Genomic DNA, 21,219 nt, shown 5'->3' with positions numbered 1-21,219 from the left:
TGAAGAGGGATGTCCTCTTCATAAATGCTTCATAAATATTGCTGTTATAGACTGAATGTTTGTGTCCTCCCCCAAATTCATATGTTGAAGCTCTACACACCCACCCCACCCCCAAGTGTGATAATATTTGCACATGGGGCCTTCAGGAGTTAATTAGGTTTAAATAAGGTCATGAGGGTGGGGTCCCCATGATGGGATCAGTGCCCTTACAAGAAAAGGAAGAAAGATTGGATCTCTTTCTCTCTCTCTCTCCCTCCCCCTCTCCCTCCCATGTGAGGACACAGCAAGAAGGTGGCTGTCTGCAAGCAAGGAAGAGTCCTCACCAGGAACTGAATCTGTCAGCACTTTGATCTTGGACTTCCAGCCTTTAGAACTGTGAGGAATAACATGTTGTTTAAGCTACCCAGTTTGTGGTATTTTGTTATAGCAGCCTGAGCTAAGATAATTGCTAATATATTTGGGGGCTGAATCTGGTCCCCTAATCTTTCACCAATAAACATTTTTTTTTTGGCCACTCTGTGCAGCTTGTGGGATCTTAGTTCCCCAACCAGGGATTGAACCTGGGCCCCAGCAGTGAAAGCGACGAGTCCTAACCACTGGACTGCCAGGGAATTCCCAATAAACATTTATTGAACATCTCCTAGGTTCCCATTCATTCAACAGATGCTTATTAAATTGTTATCATGTGGTCATTCAACAACATTTATTGAGGGCCTACTGTGTGCTGGGCTAGCAAACCCAGCCAGGTCTTCAAGGAGATCTCTCAGTCTAGTGGGGACTCCTTACATCAGTACACAGAGGAGACATGGCTTACTCATTCACACACACATACCTGCCCACTGCAAGGAGCGTTTCCTGCACAACATGATGCGTAGTAAGTAGCTTTTCAATTAACACACGATGCAAGGTCCAGCAGAAACTCAGCTGTATAAGTACGGTTCCTGTCTTTCCAGAGCGTTTAATCTATTCTAGGGGCAGGAAGTGAATAATACAAGACAACACAGAGAAGTGAGCCTGAAGACCTATGTTACAGATGTAGGAGAGATGATAGGAACCGGGACAGATGAATGGCAGCAAATCCCAAACTCTAGCCCTTGACCTTAGCCAAGTCATCGCATCTCTCTTAGTTTCCCTATCTGTGAAATGGTGATCCTCATGCCTGTTACGGAGCTATGTGAGGCTCTACTGAGAGGGCACACAAAGGGCTCCCACCAATGCCGGGAGGGGAGAAAAAGAGTGCAGCAAATGGTAGCTATTATTGTTATTAATGAAGCCTGCAACCCACTGTGAGTGGGGGCCCAGGCACAAGGATGGAGCGATGGCAGGAGTGAGATCAGGGTGACTTATTAACCTTGAGCAGGCAGCCTGGGGAGATCTCTCCCTGTTGGTGCTGGCTTGCCGTGGCTGAGGGCTGGGGCTGACTATGGGTGGAGTGTTTATTCTGGGAATCAGCCCTGACTGTTCCTCACTCCCTGCTCCAGTGAGAAAGAAGGGCTTTGAGTCAGAACTGAGCGCCCTGCTGGGCCCAGCATGTATGACCCAGCCCACCTGCCAGCAGGGCCCCTGGCTGAGAATGCCCAGGGGCCAGCAGGGTCATTTGGGTTTGAGACACACTCTCCCCGTGGGGACTCACCTGACCCCTAGAGGGCCTGAAGTGCTCAGCTTTTGAGTTCTGGAGGCTGAACTCTGGATGCCAGCCTGGAGTGAGTCTCCTGGGTTGCGGGGGTGAGGGAGGGGGAGATATTGGAGGTGCGGGTGTCTATGCTGTCTTCTCAGCCCCTAGAAGAGCCCCTGGCTCCTTCATCAGGGCCAGCTTCATGGACGTTCACCTGTGCAGTAGCACGAGCCTGACATTTAGTAGGGCCCATGCTTCGCTGAATGTTCTGCCGTCACTATCTTTTTTTTTTTTTTTTAATTTTATTTATTTATTTTATTTTTGGCTGTGTTGGGTTTTCGTTTCTGTGCAAGGGCTTTCTCTAGTTGCGGCAAGTGGGGGCCACTCTTCATCGCGGTGCGCGGGCCTCTCGCTATCGCGGCCTCTCTTGTTGCGGAGCACAGGCTCCAGACGCGCAGGCTCAGTAATTGTGGCTCACGGGCCCAGTTGCTCCGCGGCATGTGGGATCTTCCCAGACCAGGGCTCGAACCCGTGTCCCCTGCATTGGCAGGCAGATTCTCAACCACTGCGCCACCAGGGAAGCCCTGCCGTCACTATCTTGAGATTCTTAATCATTTTTAACACACTGTTCAAAACTGAACCAGTGCATTTTCATTTTGCACTGGGTCCGGCAAATTGTGCAGCCTGTCCTGCCCTCATGCTTTGGTTTCCCCCAGTCTGTAGCTTTTCCCTTGAATGAGGCGTTCAGACCCACCCCTCAGCCACGCCCAGCCAGCCAGGAGTGCCTTAAGTAAGCCCATTTCCTGCAAGGGGTGGTGGGGGGGGCGATAAGCACCTGCCCCTCCAACCTATTGGTACCTACCTTTCCGGAAAAAGCCCAAGGCCGGCTGTGTGGTGGTGGGTAAGTCACTCAACTTTCTGACCTTCTGGTTCTGACAACACTGTACTTAGCTGAGTTGGACTGTTGGGAGGGTTAAAATAGGTAGTTCATATAACATGCACAGTGCCTGGCACAGAGTAAGCGCTCAATAAATTAGAACTATTATTATGTTTTAAAAATGAAGATTATTACAGGCGCTAACTTGGAAGGAAGGGTTAGCCCCATCCCTACGGACCTGCCCCAGGAAGGAGGAGCCGCCCCTCCCCTGACCCCGCCCCGCTGTCTTCCGAGGGAGGAGACCCCCCCCCCCCATCCCAGGCAGGGACGAGGGGGCGGAGGAGCGGGAGCGACACATTTTTGAGTCGTGACCAAGTGGAAACTCCCTCCCCAAGGCGGAAGCCGGGGGCGCCCCACTGGGGCCGGAGCCTCAGCCGAGGCGGGATCCGCAGCTTGGGGGGGGTGGGGGGCAGGGCGCCGTGGGGGACTCGGTCCCCGCCCCTCACGGCCTCATGAATATGAATAAGCCGGCGGGGGAGAGCGGAAGTGCGAGGCGGCCCCGACCCGGCTGGCTCCGCCCCCGCCTCGGGCCCGCGACCGGGGGCGTGGCCAGGCCGCAGACGCCCCGCCCCCCCACCCCGCCAGGGGCCTCCTTCCGGCCGGCGCGCCCCGGACGTGACCTTGCGGGCACGCGCCGGAGCCGCCCTGGGGGAGGTACCCGCACCCCTCTCGCAGGTAGGGCCGCCCTTTGTCCCCGGCGCCGCCCCCCGGAGTCCCGGTTGCCGCCACCCACCCCAGCCCGCGGCCCCAGCGCGCGCTGCTCCTCTTGCTCCGGCCCGGCCTGGCGGCCCCCAGGGCGAAATCTGGCCCCTGAACTAGGCTCCCAGGCGCGCCCGCAGCCGGGTAGACGCGGTAGGAACCCTTCGTTCACTGCAGCGCGGGCACCCGGGGTGGAGAGGGCTGCAAAAGCCCTGCCCTCACAGGGCTTGTGCTCCAGGGCGAGAGGAGAGGCCGGCGGGTGAATCAGTAGAATGTCCACTATGTCGGATGAGTGTCAGGGTGAGGACAAAAGCGGGGGACGAACATCCACCAGGCGGCTAGGAGGGTCCTTGAGAAGGTGACTTTTGAGCGAAGTCCCGGAGGAAAAGAGGGAACAACTGGTGCCTGGGGGTGTTGGGAGCAGCCGGGCATTGAGGCCAGTGTGGCTGGAGTGGAGAGAGGGGCAGAAAGAAAGGACGGAATCATGACAGTAATGGCTCAGTGTTGAGCAGGTGCCCGGCAAAGTGTTAGGTGCTCTACGCATATTATTTCCTTTAAGCCTCAGGACAGCCCAGACGTGGGCGCTACCATTGTGTGAGAGGAAATCAGGCTCAGGCAGGCTAAATAACTTGCCCAAGGTCACACAGCATTGGAGCCCAAGGAGACTGGCGTCATTGCCTGAAACACCCAGGAGACCCAGGGTAGGGTGACCTTGACCAAATCAGGTCCTCTGTGCCGCGCCTCAGTTTCCTCCCAGAGTGCTAGAGGGAGAGGGTGTGACTGACCTCCTGAAGTGAAAGATGGATGGGCAGGGTCCTTTTGCTGACCATCTGCCCAAAAGCCAGCTGGCTGTAATTCATACCCAGCAAATGGGGCCCTGAAACTGAGCCTGAAATCAGTGCACAGAACAAGGGTGTAGCAGGAGCCTTCGAGGATGTCTGTTCTCTTGGGAGAGGCTTTTGTTGTCTGGGAAGCACTTGCCCCCCTTTCGGCTCTTTTGCGGGTACAAGTGGCTTTGGGGAGAGAGGGCAGAAGGCCCAGAGCCTGGAAGAGGTTGCTTCTGGGGGTGGCTGGGGGGAGCCCGGTGCGGCTGAGTGCTCCAGTGCAGTAACAAAGGTGGAGTCAGCCAGGCAGGCTGTGTGCCGGCCAGCAAGTGCAGAACAAGCAGAATCCCCCATACATCCCTGTGAGTCTGGAGAGATTCACACGCACACACACAAACACAAAACACACGAAACCCGCCCATGTCTGCACCTGCAGCACATTCTCTGCCTGCTGTGCAGACCAGAGGGAAAGAGCCTCAGGGCTACCGATCTGGGCTCTGCTGGCCATGCTGACCGGTTCTCTGCTTTGGGAAGGGGGGAAATGTTTTCGTGCTCCTGTGAAGATCTGCTTGTGCCTCTGATCCCGAGAAGGGCTGCGGGTTTCTAATGGGGCAAGGATGGCGAGTCTTCTGCAATTTGCCCCTTCTCCAGCCTGGCATAGCCTCCAGCCTTGGCCTTTGGGCTGTGGTGTGAAATGTGGCCCTGGGAGGGTTATGGGTGCGACCCAGCCCCCTGTGTTGGAGTCTCCGGTCACCAGTCAGTCAGAGGTCCTGGTGGTACAGGACCACAGCAGGACTTACCGTCAGGCCTGTTTGGTAGATGCTCAGAAAGGTTAAGTGGTTTGCCTGAGCTTGCACAGCTGTAAAAGAGCAGAGATGGGATCCTAGTGCAAACCATTTGACTGCAGAGCCCAAGCCCTGCCCCTCTGGGAGCTGATTCACCCCTGTAGAGGGGATACATTTCGTGTTCGGCTTGGAGACCCACACACACACACATACTCTGTGGGGTTGTAGGGGTGGCAGAGGGGATGATGACCAAAGGGGATGGAGACACTTTCTGCTTTTCTTCTCAGCCACACTGTCCCCAGACCTTGTCACTAGGCCTTTGTGTCTGGGTCAAATAGGTCAGTCCTTTCTCACAGTGGGACTGGTACAGGTGGGGCCAGAGGCACCTTGGGGGGTGCCAGCAGAGGGCTTCCTCCTCATGAAGTTTGGGGGTCAGGTGAATGACTCTCACTCTACCTGGGTGCCTAGGACCTCCCGTACACCCTGGCCTTTAGCTAAGGGGGCAGCTGGAGTTCTGGTCACTGACCAGGTGGGCCAAGAGTGTGGGAGTGTCCGGGTGGAGGTCTAGAGGTCTGAGGCGGCACATGTGAGTCCTGAGACTCATGTGGATAAATGTGGATAGAATGCCGGAAAGAGGTGAGGGCTTGTCCCCTCAGGTGAGTCTCCGTGCATTGTCGTCTACTGAGCTGGTGATATTCTGAGCCTTACAGCCCCAGTGGATTCTCAAACTGAGAGACTTACTGAACCGGTAAGTCCAGGGTGAGGCCCGGGGATCTGCATTTTTAACAAGCTCCAGGTGCATGTGGGCCTCTGACTAAACCTGGAAAACCACTGTCCTGGACTTCCCAGCCAGGCAGCTGTGAGAAACCCCTTCTAGCAAATCCGGAGCCTGGTGTGTGTAAATGTTTTCCACGACTGAATTTAAATGCATTCCACTCTCCGTTGGGGTGCTGTCAGCTGAGCTTCTCCCCTGTTGAAAATAAATGCTGGACTCTCAAGCAATAGCCCTACCTCCATCCCTCCCCAGCCAAGTTTCCCCAGAGAGCAGGCCACCCCGATAACCTGCTCAGTGCTGAGCTGTCCCGAGCTGTGCCCTCGGCAGCACTTCCTGTGGAGACCTCCTCCCAGCCGCCTCTCCGCAGCAGCCTGTGCTCCTGCGCGCCTGAAGCCCTCTGGGGTCTGCACTGCCTCCCCTGCCTGTGGCCCCCTAAACCCAGGTATTCCCTGGGGTTCCATCCTTGGGCCTTCTCGGCTTGATGCCTTTCCTCAGTTGCAGAGGCAAAAGTGAGGGGAACCCCATCTCTATTCAGGAGAGTGCCCCAAACTTACACCCAGCCTTCGGGGTGCACCAGGCCTACATTTTTAGGGGCTAGCTTGATGTCTCCCCTCAGCTAGCCCCCTGGAGCTCTTCGACGTAGGCTCTTTGACTTGAGGGGAGTCTGGCCACACCTGTCACCCTAGAGTGGTCCAGCCGCTGTGGGTTCTGCCAGGCTCCTTCTATGCCACACACGCTGGTAGAGGAAAGAGTGCCCCTCTCAGTAGCCCGGCTTCCCTTCTGGACACTTCTGACTTCTTTCTGCTTTCGCTGATAAAACTCTTAGTACCGCCTCGTCTTCCTGACTCCCCTCATTGGTGTCTGTCCTAGTGCCCCAGGCTTGCAGCCACGGGGTCTCTTTGCACCTTTTCTTCCCACGCCCCCCCAGGCACGGTCAACTTCTGCTTTGGCAGCATCTCTGGCGTCCCTCCATCCGTCCACCTGCTGTTAGGGGCCTCTGAACTCCCCAGCGGCCTGCCCACTTTCTAAGAACCAGACTCTGAGCCCAGGGGCATCCGTTGAACAGGCAGGTCCGCCTCCAGACCAGCCCATCGGTCACCTGCTCGGAGGCTGCCCGGCTTCCCTCCATCTGTGTCAGGGGCCACGTGGCGTTGGGTCAGTGTCCTCGCCTGGAGTCAGGGGTCTTGGTTCAGATCCTGTTTTTTTGTTTTTTGGCCACGCTGCCCAGCTTTTGGGATCTTAGTTCCCCGGCCAGGGACGGAACCCAGGCCCCGGCAGTTGAAGCGTGGAGCCCCAACCACTGGTCCGCCAGGGGATTCCCCAGATCCTGGTTTTGCCATTCCCAGCATTCTAACTGGACAGATTCCTTGAGCCCCCAAAGTTCCTGTTTCCTGTCTATAATGTCAAAGCTGGTAATAATAGTCCTATCTCACAAGGTTCTTGTGAGGATTGATGTTACATGACCTCGTCTCTAGAAGTCCTTGGCATGGAATACTGCTTGATCTTTATCACTACGTTTAATCCTCAAAACCATGCTGTCAGGTAGGAAGTCACTGTCTGGCCCATTTTGTAGATGAGGCGGGGGAGGCTCAGAGAAGCCAAGTGATTGGCCCAAGGGCACACAGCTACAAAGTAGCAGAGGTGGGATTCAAGTGCAAACCAGTTCACCCAAGAGCCTGAGCTTCTAACCGATGATCCCCTCTTTGGGTTCTCTTTCTTCATCTTCTGTTCATTCATTCACTCATTCGGCAAATTTTTTTTTTTAAGTTTTTTTTTTTTTTTGGCTGCGTTGGGTCTTCGTTGCTGTGCGTGGGCTTTTCTCTAGTTGCGGCGAGCGGGGGCTACTCTTCGTTGCAGTGCGCGGGCTTCTCATTGCGGTGGCTTCTCTTGTTGCGGAGCACGGACTGTAGGCATGTGGGCTTCAGTAGTTGTGGCTCGCGGGCTCTAGAGCACAGGCTCAGTATTTGTGGCGCACGGGCTTAGTTCCTCCTCGGCATGTGGGATCTTCCTGGACCAGGGCTCGAACCCGTGTCCCTTGCATTGGCAGGCAGATTCTTAACAACTGTGCCACCAGGGAAGCCCTTGGCAATTATTTATGCTGAATGAGTGAATGAATGTGTGCCTACGATCTAGGGCAGTGAAGGAACAGAAGAAGCCCTGCCCTGTCTGTGAAGGCGCAGATAGGCTGAGATGCATAGGAACTCCTGTAGGAAATTGCCCAAGGCCCCTCTTCCTCACTGTGCCCTGGGGTCACAGACCAGGACACCCCACCCCGCATCTCGCCTCCCCACTGCTCCTTGTACCTAAAGGCCTGCAGGCATTGGACTGGATTTGGGTTTGACCCTTGTGAAGGAGGAGGTGGATCATAGCAGGACCTGCTGTAGGGCTTGGAAGCCTTGGAATCTCCAGAGGGTGGGGGCAGTGCAGGCATAAAAGGAATGGGGGTGCAGTTGGGTACCCCATGAGATACCACTTCAACCCAGCAGATGGCAGTGACAAAAAAGGAGGGGCAATAACAAGTGTTGAGGGGGAGAGGGAGGAATTAGAACCCTCTCCCACTGCCGGTGGGCATGTCAGGTGGTGCAGGGCCTGGCAGTTCTTCAGCATAGTCACCATTTGACCTGGTGATTCCACTCCCAGGTGTGCACCCCAGAGAAATGAAAACATATGTCCATGCAAAAACTCGTACGCGGATGTTCACAGCAGCATTATTCACAACAGCCAAAAGGTGGAAACAACCCAAAGGTCCATCAATGGATGAATGGATAAACAAACTGTGGTCTGTCCACACAATGGAATATTACTCAGGCATGAAAAGGAATGAAGTACTGACACAGGCTACCATGTGGATGAACTTCGCAAACGTGATGCTCAGTAAAAGAAGCCAGACACAAAAGGCCACATATTGTATAGTTCCATTTCTAGGAAATGTTCAGAATAGGCCAATCCATAGACAGAAAGTAGATGTGTGGTTGCTAGGGGCTGGGGGCAGAGGGGTGTGGATGTAACTGGTAAGCAGTGCAGGGTTTCTTTGAGGGTGGTAAAAATATTCTAAAATTGATTGTGGTAATTGTTGCACTACATTGAAATACTGAAAACCATTGAATTGTATACATTAAAATGGTAAATTGTATGCTATGTGAATTATATCTCAATAAAGCTTTTATTAAAAAAAATATTAGCCAGACACCCCTGCATTAATGCTGACAGAAGGCGCGAGCACAAGGACTCAAAAACTTGCTGAGCGATCGGGGGACATTCTTTGGGGTTGCTTTGCTGTGGTTCTCCTGACAAGATCGCTGAGAATTGACCCTGTAGATGAGGTTTCCGTTCATCCTTTAGGGCTCAACTTCCCTGTGACTCCTGAGAGAGGCCCCCACAGCCCTCCCTTTGTCCCTTGTCATCTGTCTCAGTCCCTTCTTTCTTTCCTTTAGAGCTGTGCCCGCACTTGGAATTATTTTCTGTCTGTGGACCTGATTCTGTCTGACTCTCCTGCTGGGCTGAGTTCCGTGAGGTCAGGGACTTGTGTCTATCTTGCTTGCCGCATAGTAGGTGCTCAGTAAATTCCTGCTGTGTGAATGAGCCACATATACTGATAACAGCTGGGGGCGCCCAGGCTGGGGTCCGTGCTCGCTGCAGGGGACAGAGCCAGCAGGGCGGATCAGGGTGTCTCCCGGCCCCAGCGGCATTCTTTTTCCAGAATGTCTCTGGAAAGGAAGCCCAAAGCCTGGTCTGGCTGGGAAGAGGCGATTGGGGAGGGGAGGGGAGCGGAGCGGGAGCTGGGGCCGGGCGGGCCTGGGGAGGAAGTCTGCAGCCCCAGGCTGCCGAGGGCGCGGCGTCTGTGTTTGCACCTTTGGAATGTGGCTGATTCACTCTGGGGGGAGCCAGGCAGCCACCGCTGCTGCCTCGGATCTGACATCTGGAGGCTAAATTCCAGGAGGAGAGACCGAGTCTTGGAAGCAGATGTCAACTTTGAAGGTCAAACTGAGCGATGAGCCAGGGAGGAGGAGGCTGAGAGGGTCCCACACTCCCGGCCCCCCCACCCCAGGATTCTGGGAGAGAGGTGAGGCCCCATCCCCAGCCTTGTCCCAGCTCCTAAGCTACCAGAGCCCCGAAGGGGACAGCGTGGGGCAGGGAAACAGCGTGAGCTCTGCAGTCAGACCTTCCTTCAGAGAGCTCATATAACTGCAAAGGCCGAGGGCCTAGCTGGTCCTGTGCTCAGCAATGGCCCTGGGACACTGGCTTGCATCTCCTGGCCCAGTGTCCTCTGTGTGGGTTTACTCTGGGACCTTTGCTCCCCAAGGCCTGCGAACTCCTAGCTTGCCTCTCCCTGGGGCTCCAGCGAGACCCTAGGCTTGCCTCTTGTTGGCCCAGTTGGGGCCCAGCTCATCCCGGACACTGATGGGACAGGCCTGGGTCAGGAGCTCGCTGCAGTGCAGGGCCGATGCCCCAAGAGCCACACGGAGAAAGTGGGAGTGGGAGGGGTCCCCCAAAGGAGCCAGTGCCAGGGGTGGGCAGAAACAGCACTCTGCTGAGCTGCTCCCACAGAACTGCCTCCTGGGGCTTGTGCCAGGCACTGTGCTTGGCTTTATGGCTCTTACCTACTGGGGTGTCCCACTGGCTGAATTCCTTAAGCTCTCAGAAGCTCATTTTCTTCATCTATGAAATCTCATAGGATTCTTTTTGGGATTGACTGAGACAATGTTTCCAAATCCCTTGGCACCTGCCTGGCCTGGAGAAGGCTCTATGCTAACTAGCCTAGGTCCCTTTCTCTTCCCTGTATCTAGGTGCTGTGTGATCTGCCCTGTGGGCTGAAAGGATGATGCGTGTGTGTGTGTATGTGTGCGTGTGTGCACGCTTGCGTGTGTGCAGGCCCCTTTCTCTCCTCCAAGGAGCTTCTCCCAGGAGAGAGTTAGGGACTACATGGGACAGAGGATGGAGGCAGGAGGGACAGGAAAGGGGTGGAGGGAGCAGCGGGTGGGCCTCACCTGTGGGCCTGCAGGCTCAGGCCTGCCGCTGGGAGTCGCCTCCATGTGCCCTCAGCTCCACCTGGGGCTGGAGGAGGGGCCCAGGCTCTACTCCTGGGAGTGGCTGCCTCTTTCCCTCCCGTGCCACAGCATAAGCCTGGTCGTTTGACATGGGGGTGTGTGTGTGGGGGGGTGGTTAGGTGGTGAAGGGCCTGACCCAGGCTCGCCCATCTCCTATATTCTCTCTCTTGGAACGCTGGAACCTGGGGGTGGCTCAGAAGAGGAAACTCAGTGCCCAGAGTGGTCCGAACCTCCTGGACACCTCCCAGAAACCTAGAGCTTCTGGGAGGGTGGAGGGCCAGCCTCCTGTAAGCTTTCTGCAACCATTTGTGAACTGAAGTAAAACCCCTCCCAGAATCTGCTCGGGGCACAGGGAGTGCTCCAAGGAGTGTCCCCTGCCTTCCCCAGGGCTCAGCGCCCTCCACTCCTGCCAGCCCTGCCTGCCAGCATCCCTCTGGGATGCCACACATCTGTGGGTGCCTGCTCATCCCTGCCAAACCACCCACGTCCTGTGACTCGTAGCCCAAATGCCACCTCCTTAGATTCCTGACAAGACTCCCGCACTCATGGTTATTCTCCTCTGGACGTGGTGGGGTCGGTACCTCTGTGCGGAGCTTATCTCCACATAGCCAGCATGGCGATTGGGGGCTCCTGCATCGGTCACTCGTCCATGTCCTGCACGCCCTGATCGTGACTCTACGACAGTTGTCCCAGGCTGCTGGGACCAGGCTGCCCGGCTCTCTTCTGGGTGTCAAACATTTTTTGATGTGTTCGTCTGGTCTCTTCCATTAAATGACAGACTGTCTGAAGTTGAAGGACATAGTAACGAGAGCTACGTATTCTGAGCTCTTACTGAGTGCTTTTTAAAAATTGAGGTAGAATTCACATCCCGTAAAATTCACCCCTTTAAAGTAATACAATTCAGTGGGTTTTAGTATATTCACAGAGTTGTGCATCCATCTCCACCATCTAATTCCAGAACATTTTCATCATCCCCCAAAAGGAACCCCAGCAGATTCATCAATTGTAAGAAATGTACCATTTACATGGGGGATTTGATAGTGGGTGCAGGGAGTGTATGGAAAATCTCTGAACCTTTGCTCAGTATTGCTTAAAAACTTAAAACTACTGAACTTAGGCAATTCCCTGGCGGTCCAGTGGTTAAGACACCGTGCTTCCACTGCAGGTGGCGCGGGATCGATCCCTGGTCAAGGAACTAAAAGGTGCGGCCAAAAAACAAAAAAAAAAACTACTGAACTTAAAACTGCTTTAAAAAATAAAATCAATTTTGGAAATTCCCTGGTGGTCCAGTGGTTGGGACGCCGCGCTTTCACTGCCAAGGGCCTGGGTTCAATCCCTGGTCGGGGAACTAAGATCCCAAAAGCCATGCGGTGCAGCCAAAAAAAAAAAAAAAATTGATTTAGAAACAAAACAAAACAAAAAAGAACCCTGAAGCCATTAGTAATCACTCCCCATTCCTCCCCTCCCCACCCCGGCCACTGGCAATCACCCGTCTGCTTTCTGACCCTACAGATTTGACTGTTCCGGGCATTTCATATATTGGGTTGGCTAAAAAGTTCATTTGGTTTTAAGTAGAAATAAAAGACATTTTTCATTTCCACTAAGAACTTTATTGAACAGTGTATTCATTAACCAAACGAACTTTTTGGCCACCCCAATAAATAGAGTCCCACAATATGTGGTCCTTTGTGTCTGGCTTCTTTCACTGAGCATCATGTTTTCAAGGTTCATCCATGTTGTAGCCTGTGTCAGTGTTTCATTCCTTTTTATGGGTGAATAATATTCCACTGTATGGATGGATCAGCATTTGTTTATCCATCCATCCATCAAAGGACATTTGGGTTGTTTCTACTTTTCGTGAATAATGCTGCTATGAACATGCATGTACAAGTTTTTGTGAAGGTGAAGTTTTTCAATCTAAGTGCTTTTTGACAAATGACCCATTTAATCCTCACAGCAGCCCTCCGTGTCGGTGCTGGCATGATCCCCCTTCTGCAGGTGAGGAAAGCAAGGCTCAGAGAAGTGAGTCAAGGTCACACAAGGTCACAGCTGGAAGCTGTGGAGCTGGGACCTTCCTGCCTCCTGGCCAACAGGCCCCAGTGGGGCCTACTACGGTGCTTCTGTACATTTTTAGCAGAGCCTTGCCCACCGCTCTTAGTTGCGGCACGCGGGATCTTCAATCTTCCTTGCGGCATGCGGGAACTTTAGTTGCAGCATGAGGGCTCTTAGTTGCAGCGTGCGGGCTCTTAGTTGCGGCATGTGGGATCCAGTTCCCCGACCAGGGATCGAACCCGGAGCGCGGACCCCCCAGCCACTGGACCACCAGGGAAGTCCCTCCCACAGTAAATGTTGCTAACTCTTCAAACAAGGGCCATGCAAACCTCAAGCCCCAGAAGTGCTCTGTGATTTGTCAAGGTGAGTGGTCACCTGCTCAGTGGTGATCCTGTGGCTCCAGGGGATGCATCTTAAGGGATTACGGGAGGTCTCTACCACCATAGAATCATCATCCACAGATCCAGGCAGGACCAGGCCTTTCCCCTGCTTCCTCTGGATGCCATTCTCACCACCTCACGGGGTACCAAGCCCCAAACATTACTGCCCCTTTTGTTCATCTGCAGCCTCTTTCCTGAGGTTCCTGGGCTGCCTTTCATCTCTTGCCTTCTTGGATTTGGCGCACAGCCCCGGGTCACCTGCCGGTGGACTTTGTTCCTTTTGCCTTCCTGGGAGCATGGCATGGTGGGTAATTGCTGTCAGACAAGCCCAGGTTCACTCTGGCTGTGTGGCTTTGGGCAAATTTCTGAACTTCTCTGAGCTTCTGTTTGCTCATCTGTATTGGGGGGGGCGGGTCACACACACACACCCGCCGAAACTCTGATACTGCGAGTGTGGGACTGACTAAGGACAGGGAGATGAGGGGCTCCCGCGGTGCCCAGCACCTCGCACACACTTGGGAAGTTGAGGTCGGTCCTCACGGCAGAAGCAGGCTGGCAGCGGGCCCAGGGAGGGGGCCGGGAGCTTTGTGTGTCTCCCTGCCTTTGGAGCAGCGGGAGGCTCCCATGACTCAGTTCTGCCCGAGGAGGGGGAAGTCAAGGCCAGACCTCTGAGGTCGGGGCCCGAGGGACCTCCCATCCTCCTCCCCACTCTGCCCTCTGCCTGTCTCCCCACCCAGTGCTTCCGGCAGTGCTGGGCAGGGCCCCACACATACATTCTCTGCTGGTCGCCTGGGCACGCCCTCCGTCCCTTCCCCAGATCTGCAGCCCCGACTTGCTGCTCCATGGCCCAAGGGCTCGGACGCTGGTCATGACCGTGACCATGGACCACCTTGAGTGGGTGCCACAGCCCATGGCCTGAGGCAGGAGGGGCAGTGATGTGGAGGGGACGTGGGCCGAGGATGGGAGGGCCTCCTCTGGCTGCTGGAGCCGAGCTGCAGGATCCTGCCAGGGAAACCCTCTCTCCTTGCTGCTGCCGCGGTGGCTCAGCTTTTCCCAGCCCTGCCCCTCTCCTCCTGCTTCTCACATTTCAGCTTCTGAGTTACTGGCATCACAGCCTGCTGCCACTGCTGCTGTGGTCACTACACCAGACAGATATTAACCCCCAGTGTGCTGGCGGGAGCAGCACAGCCGCAAATTGGTGCAAGGTCCGGAGGTGTCGAGGGAGGAGAAAGCCGTCCTGAAACTGTCCTTTGCACCAGTCAGGTTGCCCTCTGGAGAGCTTCTCTCACCTCCTTCCTCCCTGTCTGCCCAAACTTGAATCCAAAGCCTTCCCTGACCCCTAGGAGTTGCTCCTTCCCTTGGCTGTCTGGGCACTGACAGTCAACCACAGAACATGTGTTCGATATCACCGTGAACTTGACCTTGCCATTTCAGCAGACAGGGTTTTCTCCCTCCACATCCCTCAGCTCCCCTCTTGCACCTGGCCATACCTGGGCAGGGCCAGGCCACCGGGACCAGGGGAGCTCTCAGCCTGGAGGCTATTCTAGGGGCAGCAGCACAGGCTGTTGAAGGAGCCAGGTGCTGGCACAGACTGGTCAGGTGACCTTGACAAGTCCCCAGGGTATAACAGGACTTAGGGGCCTGTAGTGAGGATAAAATGCGGAATGCAGGTAAAGCCGCCAGAGCAGCATCTGGCACACAGTGGCCCAGACCTCTCGTGCCCACGTGCCTCCTGACACGCTAGGGTTCTGAGCTCCCCTCCTCAGGGAGAGCTACTCCCATTTCCTGGCAGCCTCCCCCGTCACAGCCCACCCAGGTCTGCTTTCTCATCAGAGAAGGCCTGTGTCCCTCCCCTGGCCTGGCTGGTCCCAGCCCACCCTTTTCCATCCTCAAATGGGACTGGACGTCCCGCCTTGTCTCCCCGCCCCTGTCCACTCCTCCAGTGGGAGGAGAGCCCGCTGCCCAGAGGCACACTGGACAACCTCTCGAGCTCGGCAGCTCCCCAGCTTTCCTCTTCCCGATTCCTCTCCTTCCTGCCTTTCTCCTGAACCCCAAATGCTCCCTCCCGATTTCTCGTGGCGTCTCTGCTGACCCTTCGTCCTATCCAGCCACACCCCCTTGGTGCCTTGGCTGACTTACTCTCTTTTTATGTTGACCAGAAGCTCTGTCCTCCCCTTCCCCCTGCACCCCTGGTTAAAGAGCCCAGGCTGGGCATCATTAGGTCCCCCTTTACTGCTATGCTGTGCCCCAGGCTACTGGGCTGCCTGGTGGGATTGTTATAACTGCCTTGTCAGCTTACAATCAACTGAGGAAGTGGTCACACAGCCATTTCTGTCTAAAACTGAAAGTCCAGCCAGGGTGGCCATTCGCTGAATTGTTGTTTTTGTTTTTGTTTTTTGGTTTTTTTGCTTTTAGTTTTTTTGCCACACCCAGTGGCTTGCGGGATCTTAGTTCCCCGACCAGGGATTGAACACGGGCCACGGCAGTGGGAGTGCCAAGTCCTAACCACTGGACTTCTGGGGAATTCCCTCACTGAGTTTTTATAAAACTCAGTGGGATGCACCCAATCGAAGCAGATGGCCTGGTTGCTCCTTGTCCATGTGTTGAAAATCAGAGAGGCATTTCCCTGGGGGGACCCAAGACAGGGCAAGCTGGTGGAGGAAGAGGAGAGGAGAAGGCAGGAGCTCCCCCGCCATGGGCTGCAGTGTCAGGTCTGGAAACATGGGCAGGACTAAAGGGGGGAATGGGGGACACGCCACAGGTGGACTCCAGTCCCCTTTCCAAGGGCTCGCTTATGAGCAAAGTGAACCAGATCGGGCTGTTAGAAGGAAGCGGGCATCCAGAGGTCAGGGCCTTCGGGCACCTTGACAAGCCTGGTGCCCCAGGATCTGCAGGGCCTCGGGGGTGTGGGGAGTTGGGCGGTCAGTCCTTCCACCCCAGTACCTGCCTTGGGTTCCACCAGTGTGCTCAGGCTCAGCTTGCAAAAAAGCATCATGCGTGCCAGGCTCCCCCTAGTGGTTGGGGGACCCCAGCCTTGTCGGCCCAGAGATCTCCCTGTGACTAGGGTAAGAAAGGGGACCAGGGCATTGGGGGATATTGGGGTTTGCTCCAATCCACAACAGAAGCGTCTGACCCGCATTCTGCCTTCCTGGGAGCATTCAGGATCCTCTCCCAGGCAGGGGCTTTTTGCTTCCATGGGGCCTCATCCCTGCTCCAATGGCTGCTATCCACAACCCCCCACCACCCTGCCCCCCCTCAAGCAGGCTGGGGTTCCCCATATGCACCAGAGTATGCTGGAGCCTTAGAGGTCAACGGGGGCCCTAAAGGCCATCTGGTCCTTCCATCCACCACTCCTGGCATATTTGTGTAGAGGATAAAGCCTCAAATTAGGGTTGGGGCCCTAGATTCTTCTTCAGGCTCCATCTCCAATTCTCTGTACATCCTGAGGGACGTTCCTTAACTTTCTGTGCTTCTCCTTCATGGTTCCATCTCGGTGGTAGCAGAATTCTCCAATGACCCCCAATGACCTTTGCCCTCGTATACTCCTTCCCCTTGAGTGTGGGTGGAACCTGTGACTATGGCATCACTCCCGTGATTAGGTTATGTTATATGGCACAGTTGCCCTTGAGGTAGATTATCCAGGTGGGCCTGACCTAAGCACACAAGACCTTTAAAAGCAGAGTTTTCTCCAGCTGCTTGTGGAAGAGGAAATTAGAGAGATTCAAAGCGAGAGAGGGAATCAACCTGTGGGACCCTCTCTGTTCCTCAGATGGTGGGGCCACGGGACAAGGTCCTGAGGATGGTCTCCAGGAGCTGACAGTCCACAAGACAACGGGACGTCAGTCCTACAGCTGCAAGGAACTGAATCCTGCCAACAAACAGTGACTTTGGAACGTCATCCTAGCCCCTGATGAGATTGCAGCCCCGCTGACACCTCGATTTCACCCGGCAGGACTCTGAGCCGAGAGCCCAGCCATGCCACACCTGGCGATGATAAACTGTGCTGTTTCAAGCCAATAAATTTATGGAAATTTGTTACACAGAAGCAGGAAATGAATACATCATCTGTCCAAGGAGAAGAAGAGTATTCTTGACACACATGTAGGATAAAAGTTTAAAACTGAGAAAAATGCATCCCCCCTCCCTATGGGTGCTATGTAGAGTGGAAACCTGCCTCGGCCTCTGTGCTGACAGTCTTCCTGGCTGCAGTTTAAATCCACATTCTCAGGGTTCCCATCTCTCACCTGAACCTCCAGCCAGCCTCAGAGGAAGGCAGGTGTGTTCTGAGAAGGACAGTGCTGATCGCACCATCAGGGCAGCCAGATCCCACTTTGGCTGAAGAAAGAAGCTCTGGAACCCTCTGCTGTAGGGGATCCCTTTGATTTCTGGGGCTCCCGGGACTTCTGGACATCTTTAGGGTCAATAAAGCTGTTTTTAACCTAACAGCTTTATTTGGGCTTCCCTGGTGGCGCAGTGGTTAAGAATCCGCCTGCCAATGCAGGGGGTGTGGGTCCCAGCTCTGGTCCGGAAAGATCCCACATGCCACGGAGCAACTAAGCCCAGGCACCACAACTACTGAGCCTGCGCTCTAGAGCCCACGAGCCACAACTACTGAAGCCCCGCGAGCCTAGAGCCTGTGCTCCGCAACAAGAAAAGCCAACACAATGAGAAGCCCGCGCACCGCAACGAAGAGTAGCCCCTGCTCGCTGCAACTAGAGAAAGCCAGCGCGCAGCAATGAAGACCCAGCGCAGCCAAAAACAAAAACAAAAACAAAACAAAAAAACCCAACATAACAGCTTTATTAGATATAATTCACATACCATATAATTCACCCATCTAAAGTGTAAAATTAAGTGGGTTTTTTTGTACAGTCAGTTTTGTAACCATCACCACAATCAATTTGAGAACATTTTTATCACCCCCCAAAAGAAACCCCATACCCACTAGTACCCACTCCCCGTTTCCCCCTGACTACCCCTCATTCCTTGGCAACCACTAATCTACTTTCTACCTCTGTGGATTTGCCTATTCTGGACATTTTATAGAAACGGAATCATACAATATGTAGCCTTTTGTGTTTGGCTTCTTTCACTGAGCATCGTGTTGTCAAGGTTCATCCACGTTGTGCCATGTATTAGTACTTCATCTGTTTTTATGCTAAGTAATACTCCATTGGATGGATAGACCATGTTTTTTTGATAGACCAGTCATCAATAAAGCCTACTGCTGACTCTCATTCACTCCTCCCACCTGGAATTTGGGGGTGGGGTTGGGGAAAGGGGAGCAATGGGGAATTTTGGGGAGGGAGGCTGATTGGGCTTGGGTTTGACAACACAGAGGAAGGAAAGCCGGGTTTTCAGGTGTCCCAGGCCACACTGCTGTCCCCGGCTCTTTCCCCCAGGCCGAGCCAGCCCCTTCTCCACACTCGCTTTCCAAAGCAGTGTCTGAACAGGGTCTCCAGCCCCAGAGTCCTGCTGCGGGTGGGCCGGCTCTCTGCCGACTCAGTGCATGATAATCTGCATTTCTAACACCGATCATCCACGGGCAGTTATTTGATGACAGTCTTCACAGAGACTCCCCTTTTAAAGGGCAGACTGTCTGCAGGCTGATTTTCACACCATCGGATCCTATCTGGGAGTGTCTTTACTGTAAAGGAGGGGAGCCCCACATTCAACAGAAAAGAACCTTACAACACGCCTGCTTCCTTTCACTGTGACAAGGTTTTGGTTTTTTTGTCTTTTTAAAAAAATTTTTTGGCTGCACCACACAGCATATGCAATCTTAGTTCCCCGACCAGGGATCGAACCCATGCCGCCTGCATTAGAAGGTGGATTCTTAACCACTGGGCCACCAGGGAAGTCCCATCACTGTGACAAGTTTGAGCAGGGAAGGGGGAAAGCTTGGCTTCTCCTGTGTCCCTCCCCTGCACATCACCAAACCCTTTCATTCTCCCTGGGCCCACTCAGATGCCTCTGGCCACTGCTGCCCGTGGCAACTCAGTACCAGTGATAATAGGAAATACCACTTATTAATGCTACGACGTGCCAGGTGTGTCGGCGACTTCTCGTGACAGCCTGCAAGCTAGGTGCTATACGGCCTGTGTTTTACAGACCAGGAAGCTGAGTCAGGTCAAGGAACTCGCCCGCAGTCACCCTGATAACACCTGGAGCTGGGGTTCGGGCAGAACCTAGATTCTGAATCACACTGCATGGCCTCAAGTCCTTTCTGGAAGTCTGTTGTCCGAAGAGCAGGGAGTGTGTGTAGACAGAGACAGAGGTCTGAGGACTGTGGCCCCGGGATATCTCGGATGCCAAGCAGAAAAGAACTTCAAGAAGGTCAGGTAGGAAACTCCCTGGTGGTCCAGTGGTTAGGATTCCGAGCTTCCACTGCTAGGGGCCCGGGTTTAATCCCTGGTTGGGGAACTAAAAAAAAAGATCAGATACAGTGAAGACAGAAAACAGAGCTCCTTGGAGTCACCAGTGAGAGCAGTTTTCATGGAGTCCTGGCTCCAGATGAAGTGAGCAGGATGGGAGAGTGAGCATAGGTACCCACTTCTGGGACAGGGAATTTTGCAGTCAAGGAGAGCAGCATAAGAGTGGTAGCGGGAAGGGGATGTATGATTGTGCTTTTTTTTTTTGGCCGTGCCGAGGGGCTTGTGGGATCTTAGTTCCCAGACCAGGATCGAACCTGCGCCCTTGTCAGTGAAAGCGTGTCGTCTCAAACACTGGATCGCCAGGGAATTCCCTTTTGTTATTGTTTTTAAATGGGAATAAAGACAGCTTGTTCTCGGTGTGGGAACGACCCAGTAGAGGGCATGAGGTAAGGATGCGGGGGCGGGGGGGGGGGGACAGCCGCTGGAGAGACATCTTTGAAGAATTCACACGGAAGGTTTCTCCGTGCACGGACAGAGCGCGGACACGCATCCAGACACAGGTTAGGAGGCAGATTTCAGGTACAAGGAGGGAGGCAGAGGTGGTGATGGGAGCCTTTGGGAGGGAGGGAGGATGGACCAGGGCAACATGAAGGGATCGCCCGCTGCACAAATGAGGATCTTGTTCTGGCATTTAAAAGTGAGATGGTGGGATTTCCTTCTCCTAGCGCTGTTCAGCTCCAGGGGGCAGGGCTGGGGCAAGGCAGGTGGGGGTTAGACTCACAAGGGAGCATGCATGCAACATGATTATATTGGTGGGCTGTGAAATGTAAGCTGGCAAAGGAGCAAAGTGAGAAGATAAGGGGCTTGCAGCAACCCCCGGATCAATGGGGTCAGGCAAACTACAGCCCACGGCTCAAATCCAGCCCACTGACCATTTTTTTTTTATACTTAAAAAAAAAAAAATTTATTTATTTATTTGGCTGCACCGGGTCTTAGTTGTGGCACACGGGATCTTTTTAGTTGTGGCATGTGAGATCTTTAGTTGCAGCATGGGAGCTCTTAGTTGTGGCATGTGGGATCTAATTCCCTGACCAGGGATCAAACCTGGGCCCCCTGCATTGGGAGTGCAGAGTCTTAGCCACTGGACCACCAGGAAAGTCCCTCACTGACCATTTTTTAAAAACTTTTTTTTTATTGTGGTCAAAAACATATAAAATTTGCCATTTTAAAGTGCACAATTCAGTTGCATTAATTACATTCACAGTGTTGTGCAACCATCACCACTATTTCCAAAAGTTTCCATCACCCGAAACAGAAACTCCATACCCATTAAGCAATAACTCTCCATCTCCCCTCCCCCCAGCCCTTGGTAACCTCTAATCTACTTTCTGTCTCAATGAATTTGCCTATTAGATATTTCATGTAAGTGGAATCATACAACATGTGACTTTTGTATCTGGCTTTTTTCACTTAGCATCGTGTTTTCAAGGTTCAGCCATGCTATAGTATATATCAGAACTTCATTCCTTTTTTAAAAAAATATTTATTATTTATTTATTTATTTGGTTGTGCCGGGTCTTAGTTGTGGCAGGCTCCTTAGTTGCGGCAGGGAAATCTTAGTTGTGGCATGCATGTGGGATCTAGTTCCCTGACCAGGGAAGGAACCCGGGACCCCTGCATTGGGAGCACGGAATCTTAACCACTGCGCCCAGGAAGTCCCAGAACTTCAT

At 53.9% G+C, this 21,219-nt stretch overlaps 1 long non-coding RNA gene across 2 annotated transcripts; it reads left to right on the top strand.

The window, feature by feature from the left end:
* Nucleotides 1-3,141: 3,141 nt before the first annotated feature.
* LOC132348921 (uncharacterized) lies at nucleotides 3,142-18,352 on the top strand. 2 transcript variants are annotated; one of them, XR_009497585.1, is made up of 2 exons: nucleotides 3,142-3,227; nucleotides 16,885-18,352. It is a non-coding gene; the product is annotated as an uncharacterized LOC132348921 (long non-coding RNA). The 2 variants fall into 2 exon arrangements; XR_009497584.1 differs by lacking the exon at nucleotides 3,142-3,227 and adding an exon at nucleotides 3,238-3,404.
* Nucleotides 18,353-21,219: the final 2,867 nt, after the last annotated feature.

This window comes from Balaenoptera ricei, chromosome 15 (assembly GCF_028023285.1).
Source record: "Balaenoptera ricei isolate mBalRic1 chromosome 15, mBalRic1.hap2, whole genome shotgun sequence".
NCBI lineage: Eukaryota > Metazoa > Chordata > Mammalia > Artiodactyla > Balaenopteridae > Balaenoptera > Balaenoptera ricei.
The sequence above is the reverse complement of the archived record's forward strand: the minus strand, read 5'-3'. Positions and strand labels throughout refer to the sequence as shown.